The sequence below is a fragment of the Gossypium hirsutum genome, chromosome A03, assembly GCF_007990345.1.
Source record: "Gossypium hirsutum isolate 1008001.06 chromosome A03, Gossypium_hirsutum_v2.1, whole genome shotgun sequence".
Taxonomy (NCBI): domain Eukaryota; kingdom Viridiplantae; phylum Streptophyta; class Magnoliopsida; order Malvales; family Malvaceae; genus Gossypium; species Gossypium hirsutum.
Genome location: NC_053426.1, coordinates 7,686,322 through 7,699,001, shown reverse-complemented (window position 1 = coordinate 7,699,001; position 12,680 = coordinate 7,686,322).

Sequence of the window (12,680 nt, the reverse complement as noted above, 5' to 3'; positions counted from 1 at the left end):
GCCTAGCCCTATCATTTATTTATTTTTATTTCATATCAATTTACTTTGCATTATTTCGAAAATCATATACTTGTTTTGCTAATTAATTTCAATAAACAAGGAAATGTACCGATTTAACATTAAGTCATCAAGTTCATCGCTATGTTGGGTGAACGTCAATTGACTCGTGTTAAAACAGCATATCCTTCTCAAAAAACCGAAATAAACTAAAATTTCTTGTTTTTTAATCGGATCACGACTAAATTTTACATTGAACCGTATTTTTGAAAATCAAGACAACCTGTGTTTATGAGATACCAATTTTTGGGCGTCGCGAGGGTGCTAATACCTTCCTCACGCGTAACCGACTCCCGAACCCTAATTTTTCTCTGGCTTTTAATGTAGACCTAAACTCACCCTTTTATTTGTTTTAAAAGAAGTCTAACAGGTGTCCGGTCACACCTAATAAAAAGGATCAGTGGCGACTCCCTGTTTATTTTTAAAATCAAACTTCAATTTTTCAAATTTTCAATAAATCACCACAATTAGCGACCGAAACCAAAATTTTTACGTCGCTACAGCTGGCGACTCCACTGGGGATGATTTTTGAGAGTCGAGTCAAATTAAACTCGCGTTGTCAAAATTTTCAAAGTTTATTGTTCAAATTAACATTTAGTCGTGATCCTTAAATTTTTTGTTTTCAAAAAAATCATGCATTTGCATCGTGTTGTATATATTCTAACTTGTTTTATCAGGTTGTTTTTCAGCTTTAAATTTTTGCGATTTTAGTTTTGGTTTAGTTTTTCTAAATAAAACGTAAAGGTTTACAAGTTTCTCCCCACACACCGTGCACGTGCATTTTTGTTGCATAAATGAGCTCTATACCCGGGCTCCGTCCCTGTTAAGAGAAAGTAAACGCTACGCCTTCGTGAGTTAACTCGTTCCTCCGCACAGGCTAGTGAATACTTTCGGGTTATATATGACTTATGCTTTCGTGAGTTAACTTGTCCCTCCGCATAGGCATAAGTAAATGTAATCCCTCGAATTGATCTCGTAAGCCTATGATGGGCCATGACCGAGGCTCTGTACTAATCTTAGTAAATGACAGTGCAGACGATTCGAGTACCCATCTAGAACCAAAAACGCATATAGTGAACCATACGAGCCACCTAACTAGAGCCATGCCGGACCTCTGTCCGCTTATAGTCACCAAAATAAGTACATGGGGAAAATGCCTTTTGCCTTTCATTTACACTGTTTATGCAAAATAATTGGATTGGGTAGTTTAATTTGTTTTTCAAATTATATTTGTTGTGTTTACTAACCAAGTTTGTTTGTTTTTACTTTTATCTTCATCATGCATCATAGGCATCATATTAGGAAGGTGTTGATTAAAAGTTGGTTGCCAAAAAACGGGTTTCTGATGGAGGAGTCAATTACACAAATAACTGAGAAGAATGTCATGGTTCGGGACTGGTCTCTAAAAATTCAGAGAGAAAAGGGGGATAGTCTAGTGGAAGGGTGTGTCGCCAATTTGCCCGAACATATAACTGTAAATGTTCGCCAAAATAACTTCGAGGATTTGGTTCGAATTTGGAATCAGTGGGATTCAGACACTAGAGACATTTTCACTGAGAGGTATGGAGATATAGCTCACCTGATCATCATCCGTGTAGACGAACGGTTGATTCAAGCCATGGTTCGGTTCTGGGACCCAGCTTATCAGTGTTTCACCTTCAATCAAGAAGACATGACTCCAACCATATAAGAGTATGCTGCTTTACTCCGCATCGACAATGTACAATTCGACAAAATATATGTGAAGGAGCCTAAGCCGATGACCTTCAAGAAAAAGTTAGTGAGACTGACAGACATGACTGATGCATGGGCCGAAAAACAGATAAAGAAGAAGAATAAAACCATTTGCATTCCATGGTCCTCCCTACGAGATTTGGCTCTGAACCATCCCAACATGCTGAAAAGGGTAAATCTTTCGCTTTGGCCATTTATGGTTTGGTCATTTTCCCAAAAGTTCTCGGACATCTCGAAGTTACAGTAGTTGATTTCTTCGAAAGGTTAAAACAAAGAATCAACCCTGTCCCGACCATCCTAGCCGAGACCTTCAGGTCCCTGAGTAGTTGTCGAAGAAAAGGGGAGGGACGATTTATTGGATGCGCGCAGTTGCTCAATGTTTGGATTTTGAGTCACTTCTGGAAGGTAGAGCGCACTCCGTTCCATATGTTTTCTAAAACATTCTCCTCGCTAGAAGCTTACCTCAAGAAAGAATGGCCGAAGGAAGTCACTGAGCAACATTGGGTATCAGTTTTTCAGAATCTTCGCGCCGAGAATATAACATGGAGAGCACCCTAGATCCGTCCTTCAGTTCTGCTATACAAATGTGGAAGCCAAGATTGGGTACCTTTACTCGGGTTATAGGGAGGAGTTGGATATGCCCCGCTATTAGTCCAAAGGCAATTTTCTTCGCGACAATTCCTCCCCGCAACTGGAGGATTAGCACAGTTCGAGTTCACTTTCGCGGGTGAAGGATATATAAAGAGAGTCCGAAACACTGCAAAGTATTGGAAGGAAATTCATTTCATGGAATTAGCTTTGTATGCTGATACCCTTACCCAAGATTACGACATATGGAGGAAGCAACGGGTAAATAGTCAGCAAATCTCATCAACAAACTATACCATCCAGAATCCTTTCTCGGAGGAAACGCCGTCTGAGCTAGAAATGGCAAGACAAGAATTCGAACGAGAAAAGGCCAAGATGTCTCGGGACCTTAGTGCCCTTCAAGAAGAAAACTATCAACTGAAGATTGAAGTTCAGGTTGAAAGGTCCAGAACTGAAAAAGTACAAAGAGAAGCCGAGATTTTGAGAAACGACTTAAGGGACCTTCATTTGGAAAACAAGAAATTAAGAAACACTATAAAGAATAGCAGGTTGGGCAAGTCGACAGCAGAATGGAAGGAAGAAATTAGCAATATCAAGGGAGGAATGGAGTTTTGGAAGGGAAAAGCAAAGAAAGAGGAGAAAAAGGCTGCGCGCGCTGTGATAGAGTTAAGAAGGAAGAACACCGAGTATGAAATAGTGACTGCAGAATTGGCGAATAGTCAGTCTGAACATCAAGAATTAAAAAGGAAAACACGAGATCTAGAAAATATGCTGCAATCTCGTCAACAACAATTAGATAACCTCTTGAAGGCTCTAGAAGAAAAGAGTGAGCAGTACGATAGGGACATTCACGCGTATGAAGGAACTCTCAAAGAAAAAGAAATGCAACTTGACTTCTTGATCAATGAAATTCGTAAAGCGGCTATACAAGTTGTTCAATTATCAGATGAAGCCGAAGTTCTCAGTTGCCAATTCCCTCCGAGCCAAAGATCGAGCATATCAGAGTTTTTAGAGCAAGTGAAGAAACAAGGCAATGTGGCTAGGAAATTTGTGTAACTGTTGGAAAAATGAGAACTTTGTGTAATAAACTATGTTGATAAATGAAATGCCTAAATATGGGGCTATCTTGAAATCAACACCAATTTCTTGCATTCCATTCATAACTGACATTCATTTGACATTCATGCATTCATTCATGCATCAATTCATTCATTGCATATCCCATACTCGTTCGCTGAGGTTAAAACGTACAATTCACAATTGCAAGACTTCAAGACTGGAACCACGTCATCCGTATAAAACGCGCCAACAAGCTAGAGTAATGGAGAATGAATTCAATGAGAGAATTGAAAGGATGGAAAGGGCTCAAAAGGAATTACAAGAGCAACTGGCCAAATCGCAACAAGAGACGAGAGACCTAATGGTGAAATCTCGAGAGGAATCTCTCGAGCAAAGAGATCATATGGCTAAAATGATGGAGATGATGACAACTTTGGTCAAAGGAAAAATGCAGAACCCCGATGTTATGGAACCTCAATCAAGAATTCACCATGACCAGCATCCACTCTATCCCCCGGGATTCACTCCACCGCCCGCATATACAATACAAAGAGGGTATACTCAAGAGGTGAAATTCATCATGGATGGCTGTTTGGTCACAGTCGATGGCAAAGAAGACATCGTCGCATCTATCTCTGCTGATGCGCCATACCTGGAAGTAAGCAAGGACGCAGTGGAATGTTTCTTTCGATCCCTTGAATTCATCAATGCCACTTTCGTCGCTGAGGGAAATAGAATTCTGATGCCAAAACTGTCGAGAAATACCAGAATGGGTGTCAAGTTGACCGTAGGAAGGGGAGCTCGTGCGAGAAGAGGTTTAGAGAGACATCTGCAAGGAATAGTGAGGGCTTTAAAGCCAGTGCACCACAAGGCCCGATACGGTTTAGAGTTCCAGCCTGACATGCGCCAAAGAAGAAGACAGTGGAAGAAGGATCAAGAGAGAAGAATTGAAAGAACTTTGGGCTGGGAACCAGAATGGGAACCAATAGAGTACCCTCCTCTGTCAAAAACATTTACATCTGCGGGAATGATGTACCCTGGACAAGATGATCCACGAAACATGATGGGATTAATTGAAAGGGATTTTTAGAATGTCAGTATAAATGTCATTGACAAAGAAGCTGGTGCAAGTAAAGATGTTTCGGGGATACGCCCTTGCCCTCCTGGTTTCATGTTGAACAATTGGATTGCTGAGGAGCTTCTTGTAGTTTATAAGCCTTCAGAGTAATGCTAAACATCAACCTTCTATTGTGTCCTTAGATATAATGGAATTATTTTGTAGGAGCTTGCATTCGCTCTTTATCATTTAAGTGAATATCAATGAAGATGCATTTTGTCACGATTTTTCGCATTATCACTAATTTCATAATCATTTTCTCATTTCATAGCCTATCCTTACATTTGCCTCATTGCCATGACATAACATTTTGTTTGTTGTTTCCAATACTTGGATGTCCTCCGATAGCTTCCTTTTCCATTCAACTTTCAGGTGCTCAGATATTAACGACATGAATAAGCCCGTTACGAATCTTGAAATTGATTTTGAGAAGGCTGTTTGCTTAGGAGAATTTGAAGCCAAAGAAAATGCTGAAGATTATGTCTCGTCTCCTGAATTGTTAAGAATGGTGGAACAAGAGGATAAACAGGTTCTGCCTCATGAAGAATCTGTGGAAACAATAAATTTGGGCACTGAAGAGAGGAAATAAGAAGTGAAGATTGGGACTTCTATTTCAGAAAGTACCAGGCATAGTTTGATCACTTTACTCCGCGAATACAAAGATGTTTTCGCGTGGTCATACCAGGACATGTCAGGGCTAGATGAAGATTTAGTGGTCCATAAGCTCCCATTAAAGCCAGAATGCAAGCCCATCTAGCAAAAATTAAGACGGATGAGGCCCGAAATGCTGTTGAAAATAAAAGAGGAAGTCAAGAAGCAATTTGACGCTGGCTTCCTACAAGCCTCCAAATATCCAGAATGGGTGGCTAACATAGTCCCGGTACCAAAGAAAGATGGAAAAGTACGAATGTGCGTGGATTACCGTGACCTGAATCGAGCAAGCCCAAAAGATAATTTTCCCTTGCCACATATTGACACGTTGGTGGACAACACAGCAAAACATTCATTGTTTTCTTTCATGGATGGATTCTCGGGGTATAATCAGATCAAGATGGCCCCTGAGGATATGGAGAAAACTACCTTCATAACAATGTGGGGAACGTTCTGCTACAAGGTGATGCCATTCGGGTTAAAGAATGCTGGGGCAACATATCAGAGGGCTATGGTGACATTATTCCATGACATGATGCATAAGGAAATAGAGGTCTACGTCGATGATATGATTGCTAAATCTCGAGGAGAAGAAGAACATGTAATGAACCTCAAGAAGTTGTTCGAAAGGCTGAGAAAGTTTCAGCTAAAGCTTAATCTAGCCAAATGTACATTCGGGGCTACCTCGGGAAAATTGCTAGGCTTCATTGTCAGTGAAAGAGGTATCGAAGTTGATCTAGATAAAATAAAAGCCATCCAAGAATTACCTCCCCGCGCACACAAAAGGAAGTCAGGGGATTTTTAGGGAGGTTGAATTACATTGCTCGATTCATTGCTCAACTTACCAATCAGTGCGACCCAATTTTTCGACTCCTTCGAAAACATAACCCGGGAGAATGGAACGAGGAGTGCCAAGTGGCCTTCGATAAGATAAAACGGTATTTGTCTAATCCTCCTGTGCTAGTACCACCGACCCCTGGAAAACCCTTAATTTTGTACCTGACCGTGTTTGAAAACTCAATGGGTTGCGTACTGGGGCAACATGAGGAGTCAGGGAGAAAAGAAAAGGCGATCTACTACCTCAGCAAAAAGTTCACTGAATATGAGGCAAAATATTCGCCCATTGAGAAATATTGTTGCGCTCTGGTTTGGGTAGCTCGGAGACTCAGACAATATATGTTGTATCACACGACATGGCTAATTTCAAAGCTGGACCCAATAAAATACATGATGGAATCGCCGGCACTATCAGGAAGAATGGCACGATGGCAGCTCCTCCTTTCGGAATATGACATTGCCTATGTAAGTCAGAAGTCAATAAAAGGGAGCGCAATAGCTGACTTCTTAGCAACTCGAACGACAGAGGAATATGAGCCTTTAAGATCCGATTTCACAGACGAAGACTTAATGTACATCACAAAAATAGAATCCGAGTCATCAAAAGAGAAGTCATGGAAGATGTGCTTTGATGGTGCGTCAAATGCTTTAGGGCATGGAATTGGAGCAATCCTGGTATCACCAGACGGGAATCATTATCCGTTCACTGCAAGACTGAACTTCTTCTGTACCAATAATATCGCAGAATATGAGGCCTGTATCATGGGGCTTCGTGCAGCTATCGAACGAAACATCGAGATCTTGGAGGTGTACGGGGACTCAGCCCTAGTGATTTACCAAATCCGTGAAGAATGGGAAGTGAGGGGCTCAAAATTGATTAAGTACAGCGATTTAGTGGCTGGATTGATCAAGGAATTCAAAGAAATAACTTTTTATTACTTCCCACGAGAAGAGAACCAACTGGCTGATGCCCTGGCCACTTTGGCTTCAATGTTCAAAGCAAGTAGAGAAGCAGAAATAATGCCCCTCAAAATGAGCATATACGAGGTCCTTGCACACTGTTGTAGCATTGAGAAAGAAGTAGATGGACGGCCTTGGTTCCATGATATCTTAGAATATATCAAGAATCAAAGGTATCCTGAACAAGCGAATGAGAACGATAAAAGAACAATTAGAAGAATGGCAACGGGATTTGTTCTTGATGGGGATATCTTGTATAAAAGAGGAAAGGATCAGATGCTTTTGAGATGTGTGGATGATGTTGAAGCCAGAAAAATACTTGAAGAGGTCCATGAGGGAATTTGCGGAACGCATGCCAATGGTTTCAATATGGCCAGAAAGATCATGAGACTCGGTTATTATTGGCTGACAATGGAAAGTGACTGCATCAATTTTGCCAGAAAATGCCACAAATGTCAAATCTACGGCGATAAAATTCATGTAACCCATTCACCCCTTCATGTCATGACTTCTCCGTGGCCTTTTTCTATGTGGGGCATGGATGTCATAGGGCCAATTTCTCCAAAAGCTTCAAATGGACATCGATTCATTTTTATGGTTATCGATTACTTCATAAAATGGATTGAAGCCGCTTCGTTTGCCAATGTGACGAAGACTGCAGTGTGCAAGTTTTTGAAAAAGGAAATCATTTGCCGATATGGTTTGCCTGAAAGAATCATCTCAGATAATGCCACGAATCTGAACAATAAGATGATGAAAGAAGTGTGCGAGCAGTTCCAAATAAAGCATCATAATTCCTCGCCCTATCGCCCAAAGATGAACGGGGCTGTTGAAGCAGCTAACAAGAACATTAAGAGGATCATCGGGAAAATGACTGAGACATATAAAGATTGGCACGAGAAACTTCCATTTGCTTTGTTTGCATATCGCACATCTGTGCGAACATCTACGGGAGCAACTCCTTTTTCTCTAGTCTATGGAATGGAAGCTGTGCTACCTATCGAGGTTGAGATCCCCTCTCTGCGAGTATTGATGGAATCAAAGTTAGAAGAAGCAGAATGGGTTCGAGCTCGATATGATCAGTTGAACCTCATTGAAGAAAAACGTCTAAGGGCAATTCGTCATGGGCAAATGTACCAAAAGAGAATGATCGTAGCCCATGACAAGAAGGTACGACCAAGAAAGTTCCATGAAGGAGAACTCGTTCTGAGAAAGATTCTCCCAATACAAAAAGACCTGCGAGGAAAATGGGCACCAATTTGGGAAGGACCATACGTTGTAAAAAAGGCATTCTCAGGAGGAGCTTTAATTCTCACTGAGATGGATGGGAAAGAATTACCTAATCCAGTGAATTCAGATGCTGTGAAGAAATATTATGCCTGAAAAAAAGTAGACAAAAAAATAAAAAAAACAACAAAAAAATAAAAAACAAAAAACAAAAAAAGAAAAAGAAAAATTAAGATGAAAACTCGAAAAGGGCATCTTAAAAAAAAAGGGATCAGGGCGAAAACCCGAAAAAGGCGTCTTGATTAGTACAAAAAGATTAGGATGAAAACCCGAAAGGGCGTCCTAATGAAACAAACCTGGCGGTCGAACGGTAGGTCAAGTAGTGAGACTACAGTATTTGAAGCACTTCTGAAAGCTCGAAATTTTCTACGCAAGAAGCCATGCTCGAAAAGATTATTGATTGAGGAACGTGGAAGAGTTCATGTGTTGAATATCTAGAGCATTTGTATCCATTGAATACGACCTTTTCTTTCTTTTTGACATTTTTACTCTCATTGGTTAACTTTCTTTGTTTGCCACATTTGAAATAAAGGAATATGAGATATCCTTTTTGTCCCTACCTAACCATTTTCATGCATCTCATTATGTGTTTATTTAATGATAAATAGTGAAATGACGTACTCTAAATAAAAGAAATGTCAAGCATTACCCGGATAAGAATTCGATAAGTACAAGATCTTCAAAGCAAGAACAAAGTTTAACCAAGGGCAAAAGGGTGATATCTGAGAAACGTCGATTACTCGTAAAGCTCGAAGACAGGTATGAGGCCTGAAGAAAAGGTCGAGAATCAAAGCAATGAACGCAGATCCTCAACAATCATGGCGAAAATGACATACGACCAATATGCTTAAGGAGCACTGCATAATCATGTAGGCATAAAGGCATTTAAGACAAACATGTGCATATCATGATGACATCATGCATGGCATATACAGGTAATCCAGTAAAGCAAGAAATCTTGAATGAGAGTCACACTGAATCAAAGGAAAAGATACCCGAGTTCTACCAAAGGACTGATTTTGGTATTTTGATGTTTAATACTCATGCTTTCCAAGGAAAATCAACTCATATTGCGAGAGATGAGTTGAGCCTCAAGACTCGTTGAGGTATTTTTAATTTTTTTTTTCAAAATCAACTCATATTACGAGAAGTGAGTTGAGCCTCGGGGCACGCTGAGGTATTTTTAGTTTATGTTTTAAATTGACTCATATTGCGAGAGGTGAGTTAAGCCTTTTAATTTTTGTTTTTCAAAATCAACTCATATTGCTAGATGTGAGTTGAGCCTCAGGACACGATAAGGTAATTTCAATTTCTGTTTGTCAAGAATCAACTCATATTGCGAGAGGTGGGTTGAACCTTTTAATTTCTACTTTTTCAAAATCAGCTCATATTGCAAGAGGTGAGTTGAGCCTCGGGGTACGCTGAGGTATTTTCAATTTTTGTGTTTTAATTTCAACTCATATTGCGAGAGGTGAGTTGAGCCTCGGGGCACGCCGAGGTATTTTTAGTTTATGTTTTAAATTGACTCATATTGCGAGAGGTGAGTTAAGCCTTTTAATTTTTGTTTTTCAAAATCAACTCATATTGCTAGAGGTGAGTTGAGCCTCAGGACACGCTGAGGTAATTTCAATTTCTGTTGTTAAAAAAAAATCAACTCATATTGCGAGAAATGAGTTGAGCCTCAGGACACGCTGAGGTAATTTCAATTTCTGTTGTTAAAAAAAAATCAACTCATATTGCGAGAAATGAGTTGAGCCTCAGGATACGCTGAGGTAATTTCAATTTCTGTTTTCAAAATTTAACTTATATTGCGAGAAATGAGTTGAGCCTCAAGACACGTTGAGGTATTTTCAATTTCTGTTTTCAAAAAAAAAAATCAACTTATATTGCGAGAGGTGAGTTGAGCCTCGGTTCACATGCTGAGGTATTTTCAATTTCTGTTTTTTTTTTTAAAAATCAACTCATATTGCGAGAGGTGAGTTGAGCTTCAGATTACACACTGTGGTATTTTTTTAATTCATATTGCGAGAGGTGAGTTGAGCCTCAGGACACGATGAGGTAATTTCAATTTCTGTTTGTCAAGAATCAACTCATATTGCGAGAGGTGGGTTGAACCTTTTAATTTCTACTTTTTCAAAATCAGCTCATATTGCAAGAGGTGAGTTGAGCCTCGGGGTACGCTGAGGTATTTTCAATTTTTGTGTTTTAATTTCAACTCATATTGCGAGAGGTGAGTTGAGCCTCAGGACACACGCCGAGGTATTTTCAATTAAGCCTTTTGATTTCTGTTTTTCAAAAAAATCAACTCATATTGCGAGAGGTGAGTTGAGCCTCAGGTCACACCGAGGTATTTTCCATTTCTGTTTTCGTTATTATGTTTTTGAAAGAATCAACTCATATTGCGAGAAATGAGTTGAGCCTCAAGACACATTGAGGTAATTTCAATTTCTGTTTTCAAAATTCAACTCATATTGCGAGAAATGAGTTGAGCCTCAAGACACGTTGAGGTATTTTCAATTTCTGCTTTTCAAAATTCAACTCATATTGCGAGAAATGAGTTGAGCCTCAGAACACGCTGAGGTAATTTCAATTTCTGTTGTCAAAAAAATCAACTCATATTGCGAAAAGTGAGTTGAGCCTCAGTTCACATGTTGAGATATCTTTATTTTTTGTTTTTAATGTCTGTTTTTAAAGAGTCAATTCATATTGCGAGAAATGAGTTGGGCTCAAGATCACATGCCAAGTAAGAATAAAGATTGAAGTTGATGAAAGACACCAGACTTGGTCTCCCTGAAGCTATAGTGGAACCGGTCAAAAGTTGCAAGTCTTGTCTCCCTGAGGTCGCAGTGGAACTGATCGAGGATATCAAATCTTGTCTCGCTAGAGTTACAAAAGAGAAGATCACAAATCTCATCTCACTGAAGTGATAAAAGAGTAGATTGAAGCTGTAGATCTTATCTTTATGAAGCTACATGGAAGCAGATCAAAGCCACAAATCTCATATCCTTGAAGTTACATTGGAGTAGATCGAAGCTACAAGGCATATGTCAGAAGATGTAGTGGATTGAATCTAAAGCTGCAAGATGCAGCGGACTGGAAGAAGATTATCTGAACTAGAAGAGCACCAATGAAGTCAAGACCCAGCAAGACCAGGCAAAATTGGCATTTCATTATGTCTTTGCTCCATTCCCGTTACACGACAATGAGCAAAGAGGGGCAGCTGTACAGGCCCAATGTTGCCCGGGCCCAGACAAATAAAAAATAACAAAAAACAAAACCCAAAACAATAAAAAAGAGTCTAAAATAATTAGCCCATTTACAATATTAAACAGCCCAATTTACATCAAACCCTAGCCCAAATAACAGCCCACTTGCTTAAGGTTTTTCAGCAGCAAACCCCTGGCACCCCAGCTCTCCATGCCACCATGTCGGCCACCATGCCCCTCAGCCTTGGCCACCACGCCCCACGCGTCTGACACTCCCACCAACTCCTCCATGTGCACCCACCTGTTGATTTCCATCACCTGCAGAATAAGACAAAAAAGAAAGCAAACACTAAGACAGAGGCAGACGGCAGGAAGCAATGGCAAGAAATTTAAAAAAATATTGTATTGAAAAGGCTATAAATGCCAGATCTGAATGTAATAGAGGGGGAATATATTTTTTTTTTTGGAGATTTCAAAGGGAAGAATCGGTTGTATTTTGGGGGGGGACCCCTTTTTTTCTCTTCTCTCTTTCGATTTCTTAACCAAAAAGCAAACAATTGATATCCGAAATACTACGATCTTAACATCAAAAGGCAGAGATTCGAACACCCAAAAACCAGTGAATCAACAAGTCAAAAATCAGAACCGGAAACCTAAGGTGGTTGTGAATCTATTCTTGTTTTGTCTTTTGTTCTATTTTCCCATATATATATACTAAAAAATATAAAAATAACAATATAATACAAACAATAAAAAAAAAAGAGAAAAAAATTGACCTTTTCAAATTTTCGGCCACCGTGCGCCGGCGAGACTCCGGTGACCGGACCGGTGACCCCCATGGCCGGAGCTCTCCTCTTTCCCCCTTCTCCTTTCTTCCTTCTCTCATCTTCTTTTTTTTTCCTTTCAGCTGTACAAATGAGAAAAAAAGCAAAATTTTTAACTTATATAGGGGACCAAAACGGTGAGTTTTGGTCCCCCCACAAGTAAATAAAACGACGTCGTTTTGGAAGCGGGTCGGGTCGACCCGACCCGCACCAGGGAGGATCCGCGTGTTTTTCTTTGGAAGGGCTAATTGCACTTCTAGCCTTTCCGCTTTTCTGGGAGTTTACAATCAAGGTTTTTTTTATTTTTAATTTGGCCCCATGGTTTTGCCCCGAATTCATTCTGGTCCCCACGCTGCGCAG